The sequence below is a fragment of the Phyllobates terribilis genome, unplaced genomic scaffold, assembly GCF_046119375.1.
Source record: "Phyllobates terribilis strain yellow unplaced genomic scaffold, ASM4611937v1 Scaffold_9295__1_contigs__length_17581, whole genome shotgun sequence".
NCBI lineage: Eukaryota > Metazoa > Chordata > Amphibia > Anura > Dendrobatidae > Phyllobates > Phyllobates terribilis.
In genome coordinates, this window is record NW_027372033.1 from 1 (window position 1) to 17,582 (window position 17,582).

The 17,582-nt window shown below is 45.1% G+C and overlaps 13 non-coding genes across 13 annotated transcripts; all 13 read right to left on the reverse strand.

Moving 5' to 3' along the window:
- Window positions 1–1,026: 1,026 nt before the first annotated feature.
- On the reverse strand, window positions 1,027–1,212 carry LOC141252642 (U2 spliceosomal RNA). Its single transcript, XR_012314022.1, has one exon. It is a non-coding gene; the product is annotated as a U2 spliceosomal RNA (small nuclear RNA).
- Window positions 1,213–2,323: 1,111 nt separating this feature from the next.
- LOC141252641 (U2 spliceosomal RNA) lies at window positions 2,324–2,514 on the reverse strand. Its single transcript, XR_012314021.1, has one exon. It is a non-coding gene; the product is annotated as a U2 spliceosomal RNA (small nuclear RNA).
- A 1,115-nt stretch (window positions 2,515–3,629) lies between these two features.
- LOC141252643 (U2 spliceosomal RNA) lies at window positions 3,630–3,820 on the reverse strand. The gene has a single exon (XR_012314023.1). It is a non-coding gene; the product is annotated as a U2 spliceosomal RNA (small nuclear RNA).
- A 1,113-nt stretch (window positions 3,821–4,933) lies between these two features.
- Window positions 4,934–5,123, reverse strand: LOC141252637 (U2 spliceosomal RNA). Its single transcript, XR_012314018.1, has one exon. It is a non-coding gene; the product is annotated as a U2 spliceosomal RNA (small nuclear RNA).
- A 1,118-nt stretch (window positions 5,124–6,241) lies between these two features.
- LOC141252635 (U2 spliceosomal RNA) lies at window positions 6,242–6,432 on the reverse strand. The gene has a single exon (XR_012314016.1). It is a non-coding gene; the product is annotated as a U2 spliceosomal RNA (small nuclear RNA).
- A 1,115-nt stretch (window positions 6,433–7,547) lies between these two features.
- On the reverse strand, window positions 7,548–7,738 carry LOC141252636 (U2 spliceosomal RNA). The gene has a single exon (XR_012314017.1). It is a non-coding gene; the product is annotated as a U2 spliceosomal RNA (small nuclear RNA).
- Window positions 7,739–8,853: 1,115 nt separating this feature from the next.
- LOC141252640 (U2 spliceosomal RNA) lies at window positions 8,854–9,045 on the reverse strand. The gene has a single exon (XR_012314020.1). It is a non-coding gene; the product is annotated as a U2 spliceosomal RNA (small nuclear RNA).
- Window positions 9,046–10,158: 1,113 nt separating this feature from the next.
- LOC141252633 (U2 spliceosomal RNA) lies at window positions 10,159–10,349 on the reverse strand. The gene has a single exon (XR_012314014.1). It is a non-coding gene; the product is annotated as a U2 spliceosomal RNA (small nuclear RNA).
- A 1,115-nt stretch (window positions 10,350–11,464) lies between these two features.
- LOC141252644 (U2 spliceosomal RNA) lies at window positions 11,465–11,655 on the reverse strand. The gene has a single exon (XR_012314025.1). It is a non-coding gene; the product is annotated as a U2 spliceosomal RNA (small nuclear RNA).
- Window positions 11,656–12,770: 1,115 nt separating this feature from the next.
- Window positions 12,771–12,961, reverse strand: LOC141252645 (U2 spliceosomal RNA). Its single transcript, XR_012314026.1, has one exon. It is a non-coding gene; the product is annotated as a U2 spliceosomal RNA (small nuclear RNA).
- A 1,115-nt stretch (window positions 12,962–14,076) lies between these two features.
- Window positions 14,077–14,267, reverse strand: LOC141252646 (U2 spliceosomal RNA). Its single transcript, XR_012314027.1, has one exon. It is a non-coding gene; the product is annotated as a U2 spliceosomal RNA (small nuclear RNA).
- A 1,115-nt stretch (window positions 14,268–15,382) lies between these two features.
- LOC141252634 (U2 spliceosomal RNA) lies at window positions 15,383–15,573 on the reverse strand. Its single transcript, XR_012314015.1, has one exon. It is a non-coding gene; the product is annotated as a U2 spliceosomal RNA (small nuclear RNA).
- A 1,115-nt stretch (window positions 15,574–16,688) lies between these two features.
- Window positions 16,689–16,880, reverse strand: LOC141252638 (U2 spliceosomal RNA). The gene has a single exon (XR_012314019.1). It is a non-coding gene; the product is annotated as a U2 spliceosomal RNA (small nuclear RNA).
- Window positions 16,881–17,582: the final 702 nt, after the last annotated feature.

Genomic DNA, 17,582 nt, shown 5'->3' on the forward strand with positions numbered 1-17,582 from the left:
GACATGTTGTCAACCTCTAGATCCCTTACATGCCTGCACTTTTCGGCTTGCTGCTGCTGCAATCCACGCGTTTTAGATCTGCATAACTCCACCTCTTTAAACACAGCACCTTCACCCCCTGCTGTTCCCACCCGCCTCAACACCGTTGGAAGGAGGAGAACCAATTAAGGCGGGGGGTGGGGGGAACGAGCAGCTGTCTACCCTTAGCAGGAGGGCTCCTGATTACATACCTCTCCTGCTGCTGCTGCTGCTGGCTGTCCAGCAGCAGACTGAAGGTGGCTGCTGCTGTGCACAGGTATATAAAGGCTCAGAGCCTATTATGACACGCGCAGCCAGCGTTCCATTGCCACATTCCATCTACTGCAGGCAGGATACCTGGCTGGCTGAATGTCGCTGAGAAGCTCACAGAGACCGCCATAAGCAACAGTTTAACAGAATGCCACAGACTAATCAACCAAACTTTTTGGGTTGGGTTCTCTTTTATAGTCTGCAGGCATTAAATGAAAGAAGTCAGTGTTCCAGCAGAAGGAGACAACGTTTCAGAAAAGGCATTGTAGCAAACCAAAAAATAAATTTTAAGCGCAGCAGAGTAACCAGCGCACATACCTGTTAGCTCAGGTGAGTTTAAAAGGCTGCTGTTGATAACAAGGGCATTTGCTAAATTAGATGGTGTGTGTGCAACAATATACTGAAAGGTCAATTATATTGTGCAGCTTATCTCACCACCTGTAGTTATTTAGGTGAAAGCTCCAAAATGCTTGCCTAATATGTCTGTTTATCCAAAAGGAAGTAAAAAGGGAGAGCTAGAAAGATAGCATTGCATCACATTACATGGCAATGCAATGCACAGTTGCTGAAGTTGAACCAAAATGAGCTTGTAATCTGGCTTCTGCAACTTTGAACATGAAATATCCAATGAGGAGAAGAAAAGCAAAGCCAAAGAGTCCATCCCAAAATCCGACAAACAAGCAAAATGAACAAAAAACATTGAATTCAATTCTTCTGATTTTAGAAACTGCATTAAAGAAGGGGTGCACCGGTCCTGGAGATACTGCAATACCAGGTCAATGCGTGGAGTGGACAGAGCAAGCTCTTTTCCATCTCCCTGTTCTAAAAATCCATTAATATATGGTCCAGATAGGGGACGTATCAGATATAAACTGATAAGAACAGATACTACACTTGATCTTAGCCAAAAGGCCGAGAAGCGATAACCAGAATTGGTTTCAAACTACGGAGCCACCCAAGGATCCTGAAAAGTCCATTTGTGGAGATGAGCTCCTGGACTCCGTTAAGAAGACATGTTGTCAACCTCTAGATCCCTTACATGCCTGCACTTTTCGGCTTGCTGCTGCTGCAATCCACGCGTTTTAGATCTGCATAACTCCACCTCTTTAAACACAGCACCTTCACCCCCTGCTGTTCCCACCCGCCTCAACACCGTTGGAAGGGAGGAGAACCAATTAAGGCGGGGGGTGGGGTGGAACGAGCAGCTGTCTACCCTTAGCAGGAGGGCTCCTGATACATACCTCTCCTGCTGCTGCTGCTGCTGGCTGTCCAGCAGCAGACTGAAGGTGGCTGCTGCTGTGCACAGGTATATAAAGGCTCAGAGCCTATTATGACACGCGCAGCCAGCGTTCCATTGCCACATTCCATCTACTGCAGCAGGATACCTGGCTGGCTGAATGTCGCTGAGAAGCTCACAGAGACCGCCATAAGCAACAGTTAACAGAATGCCACAGACTAATCAACCAAACTTTTTGGGTTGGGTTCTCTTTTTAGTCTGCAGGCATTAAATGAAAGAAGTCAGTGTTCCAGCAGAAGGAGACAACGTTTCAGAAAAGGCATTGTAGCAAACCAAAAAAGAAATTTTAAGCGCAGCAGAGTAACCAGCGCACATACCTGTTAGCTCAGGTGAGTTTAAAAGGCTGCTGTTGATAACAAGGGCATTTGCTAAATAGATGGTGTGTGTGCAACAATATACTGAAAGGTCAATTATATTGTGCAGCTTATCTCACCACCTGTAGTTATTTAGGTGAAAGCTCCAAAATGCTTGGCTATAGTATGTCTGTTTATCCAAAAGGAAGTAAAAAGGGAGAGCTAGAAAGATAGCATTGCATCACATTACATGGCAATGCAATGCACAGTTGCTGAAGTTGAACCAAAATGAGCTTGTAATCTGGCTTCTGCAACTTTGAACATGAAAAATCCAATGAGGAGAAGAAAAGCAAAGCCAAAGAGTCCATCCCAAAATCCGACAAACAAGCAAAATGAACAAAAAACATTGAATTCAATTCTTTCTATTTTAGAAACTGCATTAAAGAAGGGGTGCACCGGTCCTGGAGATACTGCAATACCAGGTCAATGCGTGGAGTGGACAGAGCAAGCTCTTTTTCCATCTCCCTGTTCTAAAAATCCATTTAATATATGGTCCCCAGAGTAGGGGACGTATCAGATATTAAACTGATAAGACAGATACTACACTTGATCTTAGCCAAAAGGCCGAGAAGCGATGAACCAGAATTGGTTTCAAACTACGGAGCCACCCAAGGATCCTGAAAAGTCCATTTGTGGAGATGAGCTCCTGGACTCCCGTTAAGAAGACATGTTGTCAACCTCTAGATCCCCTACATGCCTGCACTTTCGGCTTGCTGCTGCTGCAATCCACGCGTTTTAGATCTGCATAACTCTACCTCTTTAAACACAGCACCTTCACCCCCTGCTGTTCCCACCGCCTCAACACCGTTGGAAGGGAGGAGAAGCAATTAAGGCGGGGGGTGGGGTGGAACGAGCAGCTGTCTACCCTTAGCAGGAGGGCTCCTGATTACATACCTCTCCTGCTGCTGCTGCTGCTGGCTGTCCAGCAGCAGACTGAAGGTGGCTGCTGCTGTGCACAGGTATATAAAGGCTCAGAGCCTATTATGACACGCGCAGCCAGCGTTCCATTGCCACATTCCATCTACTGCAGGCAGGATACCTGGCTGGCTGAATGTCGCTGAGAAGCTCACAGAGACCGCCATAAGCAACAGTTTAACAGAATGCCACAGACTAATCAACCAAACTTTTTGGGTTGGGTTCTCTTTTTATAGTCTGCAGGCATTAAATGAAAGAAGTCAGTGTTCCAGCAGAAGGAGACAACGTTTCAGAAAAGGCATTGTAGCAAAACCAAAAAAGAAATTTTAAGCGCAGCAGAGTAACCAGCGCACATACCTGTTAGCTCAGTGAGTTTAAAAGGCTGCTGTTGATAACAAGGGCATTTGCTAAATAGATGGTGTGTGTGCAACAATATACTGAAAGGTCAATTATATTGTGCAGCTTATCTCACCACCTGTAGTTATTTAGGTGAAAGCTCCAAAATGCTTGCCTAATATGTCTGTTTATCCAAAAGGAAGTAAAAAGGGAGAGCTAGAAAGATAGCATTGCATCACATTACATGGCAATGCAATGCACAGTTGCTGAAGTTGAACCAAAATGAGCTTGTAATCTGGCTTCTGCAACTTTGAACATGAAAAATCCAATGAGGAGAAGAAAAGCAAAGCCAAAGAGTCCATCCAAAATCCGACAAACAAGCAAAATGAACAAAAAACATTGAATTCAATTCTTTCTGATTTTTAGAAACTGCATTAAAGAAGGGGTGCACCGGTCCTGGAGATACTGCAATACCAGGTCAATGCGTGGAGTGGACAGAGCAAGCTCTTTTTCCATCTCCCTGTTCTAAAAATCCATTTAATATATGGTCCCCAGATAGGGGACGTATCAGATATTAAACTGATAAGAACAGATACTACACTTGATCTTAGCCAAAAGGCCGAGAAGCGATAACCAGAATTGGTTTCAAACTACGGAGCCACCCAAGGATCCTGAAAAGTCCATTTGTGGAGATGAGCTCCTGGACTCCCGTTAAGAAGACATGTTGTCAACCTCTAGATCCCTTACATGCCTGCACTTTTCGGCTTGCTGCTGCTGCAATCCACGCGTTTTAGATCTGCATAACTCCACCTCTTTAAACACAGCACCTTCACCCCCTGCTGTTCCCACCCGCCTCAACACCGTTGGGAGGAGAACCAATTAAGGCGGGGGGTGGGGTGGAACAAGCAGCTGTCTACCCTTAGCAGGAGGGCTCCTGATTACATACCTCTCCTGCTGCTGCTGCTGCTGGCTGTCCAGCAGCAGACTGAAGGTGGCTGCTGCTGTGCACAGGTATATAAAAGGCTCAGAGCCTATTATGACACGCGCAGCCAGCATTCCATTGCCACATTCCATCTACTGCAGGCAGGATACCTGGCTGGCCTGAATGTCGCTGAGAAGCTCACAGAGACCGCCATAAGCAACAGTTTAACAGAATGCCACAGACTAAATCAACCAACTTTTTGGGTTGGGTTCTCTTTTATAGTCTGCAGGCATTAAATGAAAGAAGTCAGTGTTCCAGCAGAAGGAGACAACGTTTCAGAAAAGGCATTGTAGCAAACCAAAAAAGAAATTTTAAGCGCAGCAGAGTAACCAGCGCACATACCTGTTAGCTCAGGTGAGTTTAAAAGGCTGCTGTTGATAACAAGGGCATTTGCTAAATAGCTGGTGTGTGTGCATACAATATACTGAAAGGTCAATTATATTGTGCAGCTTTATCTCACCACCTGTAGTTATTTAGGTGAAAGCTCCAAAATGCTTGCCTAATATGTCTGTTTATCCAAAAGGAAGTAAAAAGGGGAGAGCTAGAAAGATAGCATTGCATCACATTACATGGCAATGCAATGCACAGTTGCTGAAGTTGAACCAAAATGAGCTTGTAATCTGCTTCTGCAACTTTGAACATGAAAATCCAATGAGGAGAAGAAAAGCAAAGCCAAAGAGTCCATCCCAAAATCCGACAAACAAGCAAAATGAACAAAAAACATTGAATTCAATTCTTTCTGATTTTAGAAACTGCATTAAAGAAGGGTGCACCGGTCCTGGAGATACTGCAATACCAGGTCAATGCGTGGAGTGACAGAGCAAGCTCTTTTTCCATCTCCCTGTTCTAAAAATCCATTTAATATATGGTCCCCAGATAGGGGACGTATCAGATATTAAACTGATAAGAACAGATACTACACTTGATCTTAGCCAAAAGGCCGAGAAGCGATAACCAGAATTGGTTTCAAACTACGGAGCCACCCAAGGATCCTGAAAAGTCCATTTGTGGAGATGAGCTCCTGGACTCCCGTTAAGAAGACATGTTGTCAACCTCTAGATCCCTTACATGCCTGCACTTTTCGGCTTGCTGCTGCTGCAATCCACGCGTTTTAGATCTGCATAACTCCACCTCTTTAAACACAGCACCTTCACCCCCTGCTGTTCCCACCCGCCTCAACACCGTTGGAAGGGAGGAGAACCAATTAAGGCGGGGGGTGGGGTGGAACGAGCAGCTGTCTACCCTTAGCAGGAGGGCTCCTGATTACATACCTCTCCTGCTGCTGCTGCTGCTGCTGGCTGTCCAGCAGCAGACTGAAGGTGGCTGCTGCTGTGCACAGGTATATAAAGGCTCAGAGCCTATTATGACACGCGCAGCCAGCGTTCCATTGCCACATTCCATCTACTGCAGGCAGGATACCTGGCTGGCTGAATGTCGCTGAGAAGCTCACAGAGACCGCCATAAGCAACAGTTTAACAGAATGCCACAGACTAATCAACCAAACTTTTTGGGTTGGGTTCTCTTTTATAGTCTGCAGGCATTAAATGAAAGAAGTCAGTGTTCCAGCAGAAGGAGACAACGTTTCAGAAAAGGCATTGTAGCAAACCAAAAAAGAAATTTTAAGCGCAGCAGAGTAACCAGCGCACATACCTGTTAGCTCAGGTGAGTTTAAAAGGCTGCTGTTGATAACAAGGGCATTTGCTAAATAGATGGTGTGTGTGCAACAATATACTGAAAGGTCAATTATATTGTGCAGCTTATCTCACCACCTGTAGTTATTTAGGTGAAAGCTCCAAAATGCTTGCCTAATATGTCTGTTTATCCAAAAGGAAGTAAAAAGGGAGAGCTAGAAAGATAGCATTGCATCACATTACATGGCAATGCAATGCACAGTTGCTGAAGTTGAACCAAAATGAGCTTGTAATCTGGCTTCTGCAACTTTGAACATGAAAAATCCAATGAGGAGAAGAAAAGCAAAGCCAAAGAGTCCATCCCAAAATCCGACAAACAAGCAAAATGAACAAAAAACATTGAATTCAATTCTTTCTGATTTTAGAAACTGCATTAAAGAAGGGGTGCACCGGTCCTGGAGATACTGCAATACCAGGTCAATGCGTGGAGTGGACAGAGCAAGCTCTTTTTCCATCTCCCTTTTCTAAAAATCCATTTAATATATGGTCCCCAGATAGGGGACGTATCAGATATTAAACTGATAAGAACAGATACTACACTTGATCTTAGCCAAAAGGCCGAGAAGCGATAACCAGAATTGGTTTCAAACTACGGAGCCACCCAAGGATCCTGAAAAGTCCATTTGTGGAGATGAGCTCCTGGACTCCCGTTAAGAAGACATGTTGTCAACCTCTAGATCCCTTACATGCCTGCACTTTTCGGCTTGCTGCTGCTGCAATCCACGCGTTTTAGATCTGCATAACTCCACCTCTTTAAACACAGCACCTTCACCCCCTGCTGTTCCCACCCGCCTCAGCACCGTTGGAAGGGAGGAGAACCAATTAAGGCGGGGGGTGGGGTGGAACGAGCAGCTGTCTACCCTTAGCAGGAGGGCTCCTGATTACATACCTCTCCTGCTGCTGCTGCTGCTGGCTGTCCAGCAGCAGACTGAAGGTGGCTGCTGCTGTGCACAGGTATATAAAGGCTCAGAGCCTATTATGACACGCGCAGCCAGCGTTCCATTGCCACATTCCATCTACTGCAGGCAGGATACCTGGCTGGCTGAATGTCGCTGAGAAGCTCACAGAGACCGCCATAAGCAACAGTTTAACAGAATGCCACAGACTAATCAACCAAACTTTTTGGGTTGGGTTCTCTTTTATAGTCTGCAGGCATTAAATGAAAGAAGTCAGTGTTCCAGCAGAAGGAGACAACGTTTCAGAAAAGGCATTGTAGCAAACCAAAAAAGAAATTTTAAGCGCAGCAGAGTAACCAGCGCACATACCTGTTAGCTCAGGTGAGTTTAAAAGGCTGCTGTTGATAACAAGGGCATTTGCTAAATAGATGGTGTGTGTGCAACAATATACTGAAAGGTCAATTATATTGTGCAGCTTATCTCACCACCTGTAGTTATTTAGGTGAAAGCTCCAAAATGCTTGCCTAATATGTCTGTTTATCCAAAAGGAAGTAAAAAGGGAGAGCTAGAAAGATAGCATTGCATCACATTACATGGCAATGCAATGCACAGTTGCTGAAGTTGAACCAAAATGAGCTTGTAATCTGGCTTCTGCAACTTTGAACATGAAAAATCCAATGAGGAGAAGAAAAGCAAAGCCAAAGAGTCCATCCCAAAATCCGACAAACAAGCAAAATGAACAAAAAATTTTGAATTCAATTCTTTCTGATTTTAGAAACTGCATTAAAGAAGGGGTGCACCGGTCCTGGAGATACTGCAATACCAGGTCAATGCGTGGAGTGGACAGAGCAAGCTCTTTTTCCATCTTCCTGTTCTAAAAATCCATTTAATATATGGTCCCCAGATAGGGGACGTATCAGATATTAAACTGATAAGAACAGATACTACACTTGATCTTAGCCAAAAGGCCGAGAAGCGATAACCAGAATTGGTTTCAAACTACGGAGCCACCCAAGGATCCTGAAAAGTCCATTTGTGGAGATGAGCTCCTGGACTCCCGTTAAGAAGACATGTTGTCAACCTCTAGATCCCTTACATGCCTGCACTTTTCGGCTTGCTGCTGCTGCAATCCACGCGTTTTAGATCTGCATAACTCCACCTCTTTAAACACAGCACCTTCACCCCCTGCTGTTCCCACCCACCTCAACACCGTTGGAAGGGAGGAGAACCAATTAAGGCGGGGGGTGGGGTGGAACGAGCAGCTGTCTACCCTTAGCAGGAGGGCTCCTGATTACATACCTCTCCTGCTGCTGCTGCTGCTGGCTGTCCAGCAGCAGACTGAAGGTGGCTGCTGCTGTGCACAGGTATATAAAGGCTCAGAGCCTATTATGACACGCGCAGCCAGCGTTCCATTGCCACATTCCATCTACTGCAGGCAGGATACCTGGCTGGCTGAATGTCGCTGAGAAGCTCACAGAGACCGCCATAAGCAACAGTTTAACAGAATGCCACAGACTAATCAACCAAACTTTTTGGGTTGGGTTCTCTTTTATAGTCTGCAGGCATTAAATGAAAGAAGTCAGTGTTCCAGCAGAAGGAGACAACGTTTCAGAAAAGGCATTGTAGCAAACCAAAAAAGAAATTTTAAGCGCAGCAGAGTAACCAGCGCACATACCTGTTAGCTCAGGTGAGTTTAAAAGGCTGCTGTTGATAACAAGGGCATTTGCTAAATAGATGGTGTGTGTGCAACAATATACTGAAAGGTCAATTATATTGTGCAGCTTATCTCACCACCTGTAGTTATTTAGGTGAAAGCTCCAAAATGCTTGCCTAATATGTCTGTTTATCCAAAAGGAAGTAAAAAGGGAGAGCTAGAAAGATAGCATTGCATCACATTACATGGCAATGCAATGCACAGTTGCTGAAGTTGAACCAAAATGAGCTTGTAATCTGGCTTCTGCAACTTTGAACATGAAAAATCCAATGAGGAGAAGAAAAGCAAAGCCAAAGAGTCCATCCCAAAATCCGACAAACAAGCAAAATGAACAAAAAACATTGAATTCAATTCTTTCTGATTTTAGAAACTGCATTAAAGAAGGGGTGAACCGGTCCTGGAGATACTGCAATACCAGGTCAATGCGTGGAGTGGACAGAGCAAGCTCTTTTTCCATCTCCCTGTTCTAAAAATCCATTTAATATATGGTCCCCAGATAGGGGACGTATCAGATATTAAACTGATAAGAACAGATACTACACTTGATCTTAGCCAAAAGGCCGAGAGCGATAACCAGAATTGGTTTCAAACTACGGAGCCACCCAAGGATCCTGAAAAGTCCATTTGTGGAGATGAGCTCCTGGACTCCCGTTAAGAAGACATGTTGTCAACCTCTAGATCCCTTACATGCCTGCACTTTTCGGCTTGCTGCTGCTGCAATCCACGCGTTTTAGATCTGCATAACTCCACCTCTTTAAACACAGCACCTTCACCCCCTGCTGTTCCCACCCGCCTCAACACCGTTGGAAGGGAGGAGAACCAATTAAGGCGGGGGGTGGGGTGGAACGAGCAGCTGTCTACCCTTAGCAGGAGGGCTCCTGATTACATACCTCTCCTGCTGCTGCTGCTGCTGGCTGTCCAGCAGCAGACTGAAGGTGGCTGCTGCTGTGCACAGGTATATAAAGGCTCAGAGCCTATTATGACACGCGCAGCCAGCGTTCCATTGCCACATTCCATCTACTGCAGGCAGGATACCTGGCTGGCTGAATGTCGCTGAGAAGCTCACAGAGACCGCCATAAGCAACAGTTTAACAGAATGCCACAGACTAATCAACCAAACTTTTTGGGTTGGGTTCTCTTTTATCGTCTGCAGGCATTAAATGAAAGAAGTCAGTGTTCCAGCAGAAGGAGACAACGTTTCAGAAAAGGCATTGTAGCAAACCAAAAAAGAAATTTTAAGCGCAGCAGAGTAACCAGCGCACATACCTGTTAGCTCAGGTGAGTTTAAAAGGCTGCTGTTGATAACAAGGGCATTTGCTAAATAGATGGTGTGTGTGCAACAATATACTGAAAGGTCAATTATATTGTGCAGCTTATCTCACCACCTGTAGTTATTTAGGTGAAAGCTCCAAAATGCTTGCCTAATATGTCTGTTTATCCAAAAGGAAGTAAAAAGGGAGAGCTAGAAAGATAGCATTGCATCACATTACATGGCAATGCAATGCACAGTTGCTGAAGTTGAACCAAAATGAGCTTGTAATCTGGCTTCTGCAACTTTGAACATGAAAAATCCAATGAGGAGAAGAAAAGCAAAGCCAAACAGTCCATCCCAAAATCCGACAAACAAGCAAAATGAACAAAAAACATTGAATTCAATTCTTTCTGATTTTAGAAACTGCATTAAAGAAGGGGTGCACCGGTCCTGGAGATACTGCAATACCAGGTCAATGCGTGGAGTGGACAGAGCAAGCTCTTTTTCCATCTCCCTGTTCTAAAAATACATTTAATATATGGTCCCCAGATAGGGGACGTATCAGATATTAAACTGATAAGAACAGATACTACACTTGATCTTAGCCAAAAGGCCGAGAAGCGATAACCAGAATTGGTTTCAAACTACGGAGCCACCCAAGGATCCTGAAAAGTCCATTTGTGGAGATGAGCTCCTGGACTCCCGTTAAGAAGACATGTTGTCAACCTCTAGATCCCTTACATGCCTGCACTTTTCGGCTTGCTGCTGCTGCAATCCACGCGTTTTAGATCTGCATAACTCCACCTCTTTAAACACAGCACCTTCACCCCCTGCTGTTCCCACCCACCTCAACACCGTTGGAAGGGAGGAGAACCAATTAAGGCGGGGGGTGGGGTGGAACGAGCAGCTGTCTACCCTTAGCAGGAGGGCTCCTGATTACATACCTCTCCTGCTGCTGCTGCTGCTGGCTGTCCAGCAGCAGACTGAAGGTGGCTGCTGCTGTGCACAGGTATATAAAGGCTCAGAGCCTATTATGACACGCGCAGCCAGCGTTCCATTGCCACATTCCATCTACTGCAGGCAGGATACCTGGCTGGCTGAATGTCGCTGAGAAGCTCACAGAGACCGCCATAAGCAACAGTTTAACAGAATGCCACAGACTAATCAACCAAACTTTTTGGGTTGGGTTCTCTTTTATAGTCTGCAGGCATTAAATGAAAGAAGTCAGTGTTCCAGCAGAAGGAGACAACGTTTCAGAAAAGGCATTGTAGCAAACCAAAAAAGAAATTTTAAGCGCAGCAGAGTAACCAGCGCACATACCTGTTAGCTCAGGTGAGTTTAAAAGGCTGCTGTTGATAACAAGGGCATTTGCTAAATAGATGGTGTGTGTGCAACAATATACTGAAAGGTCAATTATATTGTGCAGCTTATCTCACCACCTGTAGTTATTTAGGTGAAAGCTCCAAAATGCTTGCCTAATATGTCTGTTTATCCAAAAGGAAGTAAAAAGGGAGAGCTAGAAAGATAGCATTGCATCACATTACATGGCAATGCAATGCACAGTTGCTGAAGTTGAACCAAAATGAGCTTGTAATCTGGCTTCTGCAACTTTGAACATGAAAAATCCAATGAGGAGAAGAAAAGCAAAGCCAAAGAGTCCATCCCAAAATCCGACAAACAAGCAAAATGAACAAAAAACATTGAATTCAATTCTTTCTGATTTTAGAAACTGCATTAAAGAAGGGGTGCACCGGTCCTGGAGATACTGCAATACCAGGTCAATGCGTGGAGTGGACAGAGCAAGCTCTTTTTCCATCTCCCTGTTCTAAAAATCCATTTAATATATGGTCCCCAGATAGGGGACGTATCAGATATTAAACTGATAAGAACAGATACTACACTTGATCTTAGCCAAAAGGCCGAGAAGCGATAACCAGAATTGGTTTCAAACTACGGAGCCACCCAAGGATCCTGAAAAGTCCATTTGTGGAGATGAGCTCCTGGACTCCCGTTAAGAAGACATGTTGTCAACCTCTAGATCCCTTACATGCCTGCACTTTTCGGCTTGCTGCTGCTGCAATCCACGCGTTTTAGATCTGCATAACTCCACCTCTTTAAACACAGCACCTTCACCCCCTGCTGTTCCCACCCGCCTCAACACCGTTGGAAGGGAGGAGAACCAATTAAGGCGGGGGGTGGGGTGGAACGAGCAGCTGTCTACCCTTAGCAGGAGGGCTCCTGATTACATACCTCTCCTGCTGCTGCTGCTGCTGGCTGTCCAGCAGCAGACTGAAGGTGGCTGCTGCTGTGCACAGGTATATAAAGGCTCAGAGCCTATTATGACACGCGCAGCCAGTGTTCCATTGCCACATTCCATCTACTGCAGGCAGGATACCTGGCTGGCTGAATGTCGCTGAGAAGCTCACAGAGACCGCCATAAGCAACAGTTTAACAGAATGCCACAGACTAATCAACCAAACTTTTTGGGTTGGGTTCTCTTTTATAGTCTGCAGGCATTAAATGAAAGAAGTCAGTGTTCCAGCAGAAGGAGACAACGTTTCAGAAAAGGCATTGTAGCAAACCAAAAAAGAAATTTTAAGCGCAGCAGAGTAACCAGCGCACATACCTGTTAGCTCAGGTGAGTTTAAAAGGCTGCTGTTGATAACAAGGGCATTTGCTAAATAGATGGTGTGTGTGCAACAATATACTGAAAGGTCAATTATATTGTGCAGCTTATCTCACCACCTGTAGTTATTTAGGTGAAAGCTCCAAAATGCTTGCCTAATATGTCTGTTTATCCAAAAGGAAGTAAAAAGGGAGAGCTAGAAAGATAGCATTGCATCACATTACATGGCAATGCAATGCACAGTTGCTGAAGTTGAACCAAAATGAGCTTGTAATCTGGCTTCTGCAACTTTGAACATGAAAAATCCAATGAGGAGAAGAAAAGCAAAGCCAAAGAGTCCATCCCAAAATCCGACAAACAAGCAAAATGAACAAAAAACATTGAATTCAATTCTTTCTGATTTTAGAAACTGCATTAAAGAAGGGGTGCACCGGTCCTGGAGATACTGCAATACCAGGTCAATGCGTGGAGTGGACAGAGCAAGCTCTTTTTCCATCTCCCTGTTCTAAAAATCCATTTAATATATGGTCCCCAGATAGGGGACGTATCAGATATTAAACTGATAAGAACAGATACTACACTTGATCTTAGCCAAAAGGCCGAGAAGCGATAACCAGAATTGGTTTCAAACTACGGAGCCACCCAAGGATCCTGAAAAGTCCATTTGTGGAGATGAGCTCCTGGACTCCCGTTAAGAAGACATGTTGTCAACCTCTAGATCCCTTACATGCCTGCACTTTTCGGCTTGCTGCTGCTGCAATCCACGCGTTTTAGATCTGCATAACTCCACCTCTTTAAACACAGCACCTTCACCCCCTGCTGTTCCCACCCGCCTCAACACCGTTGGAAGGGAGGAGAACCAATTAAGGCGGGGGGTGGGGTGGAACGAGCAGCTGTCTACCCTTAGCAGGAGGGCTCCTGATTACATACCTCTCCTGCTGCTGCTGCTGCTGGCTGTCCAGCAGCAGACTGAAGGTGGCTGCTGCTGTGCACAGGTATATAAAGGCTCAGAGCCTATTATGACACGCGCAGCCAGTGTTCCATTGCCACATTCCATCTACTGCAGGCAGGATACCTGGCTGGCTGAATGTCGCTGAGAAGCTCACAGAGACCGCCATAAGCAACAGTTTAACAGAATGCCACAGACTAATCAACCAAACTTTTTGGGTTGGGTTCTCTTTTATAGTCTGCAGGCATTAAATGAAAGAAGTCAGTGTTCCAGCAGAAGGAGACAACGTTTCAGAAAAGGCATTGTAGCAAACCAAAAAAGAAATTTTAAGCGCAGCAGAGTAACCAGCGCACATACCTGTTAGCTCAGGTGAGTTTAAAAGGCTGCTGTTGATAACAAGGGCATTTGCTAAATAGATGGTGTGTGTGCAACAATATACTGAAAGGTCAATTATATTGTGCAGCTTATCTCACCACCTGTAGTTATTTAGGTGAAAGCTCCAAAATGCTTGCCTAATATGTCTGTTTATCCAAAAGGAAGTAAAAAGGGAGAGCTAGAAAGATAGCATTGCATCACATTACATGGCAATGCAATGCACAGTTGCTGAAGTTGAACCAAAATGAGCTTGTAATCTGGCTTCTGCAACTTTGAACATGAAAAATCCAATGAGGAGAAGAAAAGCAAAGCCAAAGAGTCCATCCCCAAATCCGACAAACAAGCAAAATGAACAAAAAACATTGAATTCAATTCTTTCTGATTTTAGAAACTGCATTAAAGAAGGGGTGCACCGGTCCTGGAGATACTGCAATACCAGGTCAATGCGTGGAGTGGACAGAGCAAGCTCTTTTTCCATCTCCCTGTTCTAAAAATCCATTTAATATATGGTCCCCAGATAGGGGACGTATCAGATATTAAACTGATAAGAACAGATACTACACTTGATCTTAGCCAAAAGGCCGAGAAGCGATAACCAGAATTGGTTTCAAACTACGGAGCCACCCAAGGATCCTGAAAAGTCCATTTGTGGAGATGAGCTCCTGGACTCCCGTTAAGAAGACATGTTGTCAACCTCTAGATCCCTTACATGCCTGCACTTTTCGGCTTGCTGCTGCTGCAATCCACGCGTTTTAGATCTGCATAACTCCACCTCTTTAAACACAGCACCTTCACCCCCTGCTGTTCCCACCCGCCTCAACACCGTTGGAAGGGAGGAGAACCAATTAAGGCGGGGGGTGGGGTGGAACGAGCAGCTGTCTACCCTTAGCAGGAGGGCTCCTGATTACATACCTCTCCTGCTGCTGCTGCTGCTGGCTGTCCAGCAGCAGACTGAATGTAGCTGCTGCTGTGCACAGGTATATAAAGGCTCAGAGCCTATTATGACACGCGCAGCCAGCGTTCCATTGCCACATTCCATCTACTGCAGGCAGGATACCTGGCTGGCTGAATGTCGCTGAGAAGCTCACAGAGACCGCCATAAGCAACAGTTTAACAGAATGCCACAGACTAATCAACCAAACTTTTTGGGTTGGGTTCTCTTTTATAGTCTGCAGGCATTAAATGAAAGAAGTCAGTGTTCCAGCAGAAGGAGACAACGTTTCAGAAAAGGCATTGTAGCAAACCAAAAAAGAAATTTTAAGCGCAGCAGAGTAACCAGCGCACATACCTGTTAGCTCAGGTGAGTTTAAAAGGCTGCTGTTGATAACAAGGGCATTTGCTAAATAGATGGTGTGTGTGCAACAATATACTGAAAGGTCAATTATATTGTGCAGCTTATCTCACCACCTGTAGTTATTTAGGTGAAAGCTCCAAAATGCTTGCCTAATATGTCTGTTTATCCAAAAGGAAGTAAAAAGGGAGAGCTAAAGAGATAGCATTGCATCACATTACATGGCAATGCAATGCACAGTTGCTGAAGTTGAACCAAAATGAGCTTGTAATCTGGCTTCTGCAACTTTGAACATGAAAAATCCAATGAGGAGAAGAAAAGCAAAGCCAAAGAGTCCATCCCAAAATCCGACAAACAAGCAAAATGAACAAAAAACATTGAATTCAATTCTTTCTGATTTTAGAAACTGCATTAAAGAAGGGGTGCACCGGTCCTGGAGATACTGCAATACCAGGTCAATGCGTGGAGTGGACAGAGCAAGCTCTTTTTCCATCTCCCTGTTCTAAAAATCCATTTAATATATGGTCCCCAGATAGGGGACGTATCAGATATTAAACTGATAAGAACAGATACTACACTTGATCTTAGCCAAAAGGCCGAGAAGCGATAACCAGAATTGGTTTCAAACTACGGAGCCTCCCAAGGATCCTGAAAAGTCCATTTGTGGAGATGAGCTCCTGGACTCCCGTTAAGAAGACATGTTGTCAACCTCTAGATCCCTTACATGCCTGCACTTTTCGGCTTGCTGCTGCTGCAATCCACGCGTTTTAGATCTGCATAACTCCACCTCTTTAAACACAGCACCTTCACCCCCTGCTGTTCCCACCCGCCTCAACACCGCTGGAAGGGAGGAGAACCAATTAAGGCGGGGGGTGGGGTGGAACGAGCAGCTGTCTACCCTTAGCAGGAGGGCTCCTGATTACATACCTCTCCTGCTGCTGCTGCTGCTGGCTGTCCAGCAGCAGACTGAAGGTGGCTGCTGCTGTGCACAGGTATATAAAGGCTCAGAGCCTATTATGACACGCGCAGCCAGCGTTCCATTGCCACATTCCATCTACTGCAGGCAGGATACCTGGCTGGCTGAATGTCGCTGAGAAGCTCACAGAGACCGCCATAAGCAACAGTTTAACAGAATGCCACAGACTAATCAACCAAACTTTTTGGGTTGGGTTCTCTTTTATAGTCTGCAGGCATTAAATGAAAGAAGTCAGTGTTCCAGCAGAAGGAGACAACGTTTCAGAAAAGGCATTGTAGCAAACCAAAAAAGAAATTTTAAGCGCAGCAGAGTAACCAGCGCACATACCTGTTAGCTCAGGTGAGTTTAAAAGGCTGCTGTTGATAACAAGGGCATTTGCTAAATAGATGGTGTGTGTGCAACAATATACTGAAAGGTCAATTATATTGTGCAGCTTATCTCACCACCTGTAGTTATTTAGGTGAAAGCTCCAAAATGCTTGCCTAATATGTCTGTTTATCCAAAAGGAAGTAAAAAGGGAGAGCTAGAAAGATAGCATTGCATCACATTACATGGCAATGCAATGCACAGTTGCTGAAGTTGAACCAAAATGAGCTTGTAATCTGGCTTCTGCAACTTTGAACATGAAAAATCCAATGAGGAGAAGAAAAGCAAAGCCAAAGAGTCCATCCCAAAATCCGACAAACAAGCAAAATGAACAAAAAACATTGAATTCAATTCTTTCTGATTTTAGAAACTGCAATAAAGAAGGGGTGCACCGGTCCTGGAGATACTGCAATACCAGGTCAATGCGTGGAGTGGACAGAGCAAGCTCTTTTTCCATCTCCCTGTTCTAAAAATCCATTTAATATATGGTCCCCAGATAGGGGACGTATCAGATATTAAACTGATAAGAACAGATACTACACTTGATCTTAGCCAAAAGGCCGAGAGCGATAACCAGAATTGGTTTCAAACTACGGAGCCACCCAAGGATCCTGAAAAGTCCATTTGTGGAGATGAGCTCCTGGACTCCCGTTAAGAAGACATGTTGTCAACCTCTAGATCCCTTACATGCCTGCACTTTTCGGCTTGCTGCTGCTGCAATCCACGCGTTTTAGATCTGCATAACTCCACCTCTTTAAACACAGCACCTTCACCCCCTGCTGTTCCCACCCGCCTCAACACCGTTGGAAGGGAGGAGAACCAATTAAGGCGGGGGGTGGGGTGGAACGAGCAGCTGTCTACCCTTAGCAGGAGGGCTCCTGATTACATACCTCTCCTGCTGCTGCTGCTGCTGGCTGTCCAGCAGCAGACTGAAGGTGGCTGCTGCTGTGCACAGGTATATAAAGGCTCAGAGCCTATTATGACACGCGCAGCCAGCGTTCCATTGCCACATTCCATCTACTGCAGGCAGGATACCTGGCTGGCTGAATGTCGCTGAGAAGCTCACAGAGACCGCCATAAGCAACAGTTTAACAGAATGCCACAGACTAATCAACCAAACTTTTTGGGTTGGGTTCTCTTTTATCGTCTGCAGGCATTAAATGAAAGAAGTCAGTGTTCCAGCAGAAGGAGACAACGTTTCAGAAAAGGCATTGTAGCAAACCAAAAAAGAAATTTTAAGCGCAGCAGAGTAACCAGCGCACATACCTGTTAGCT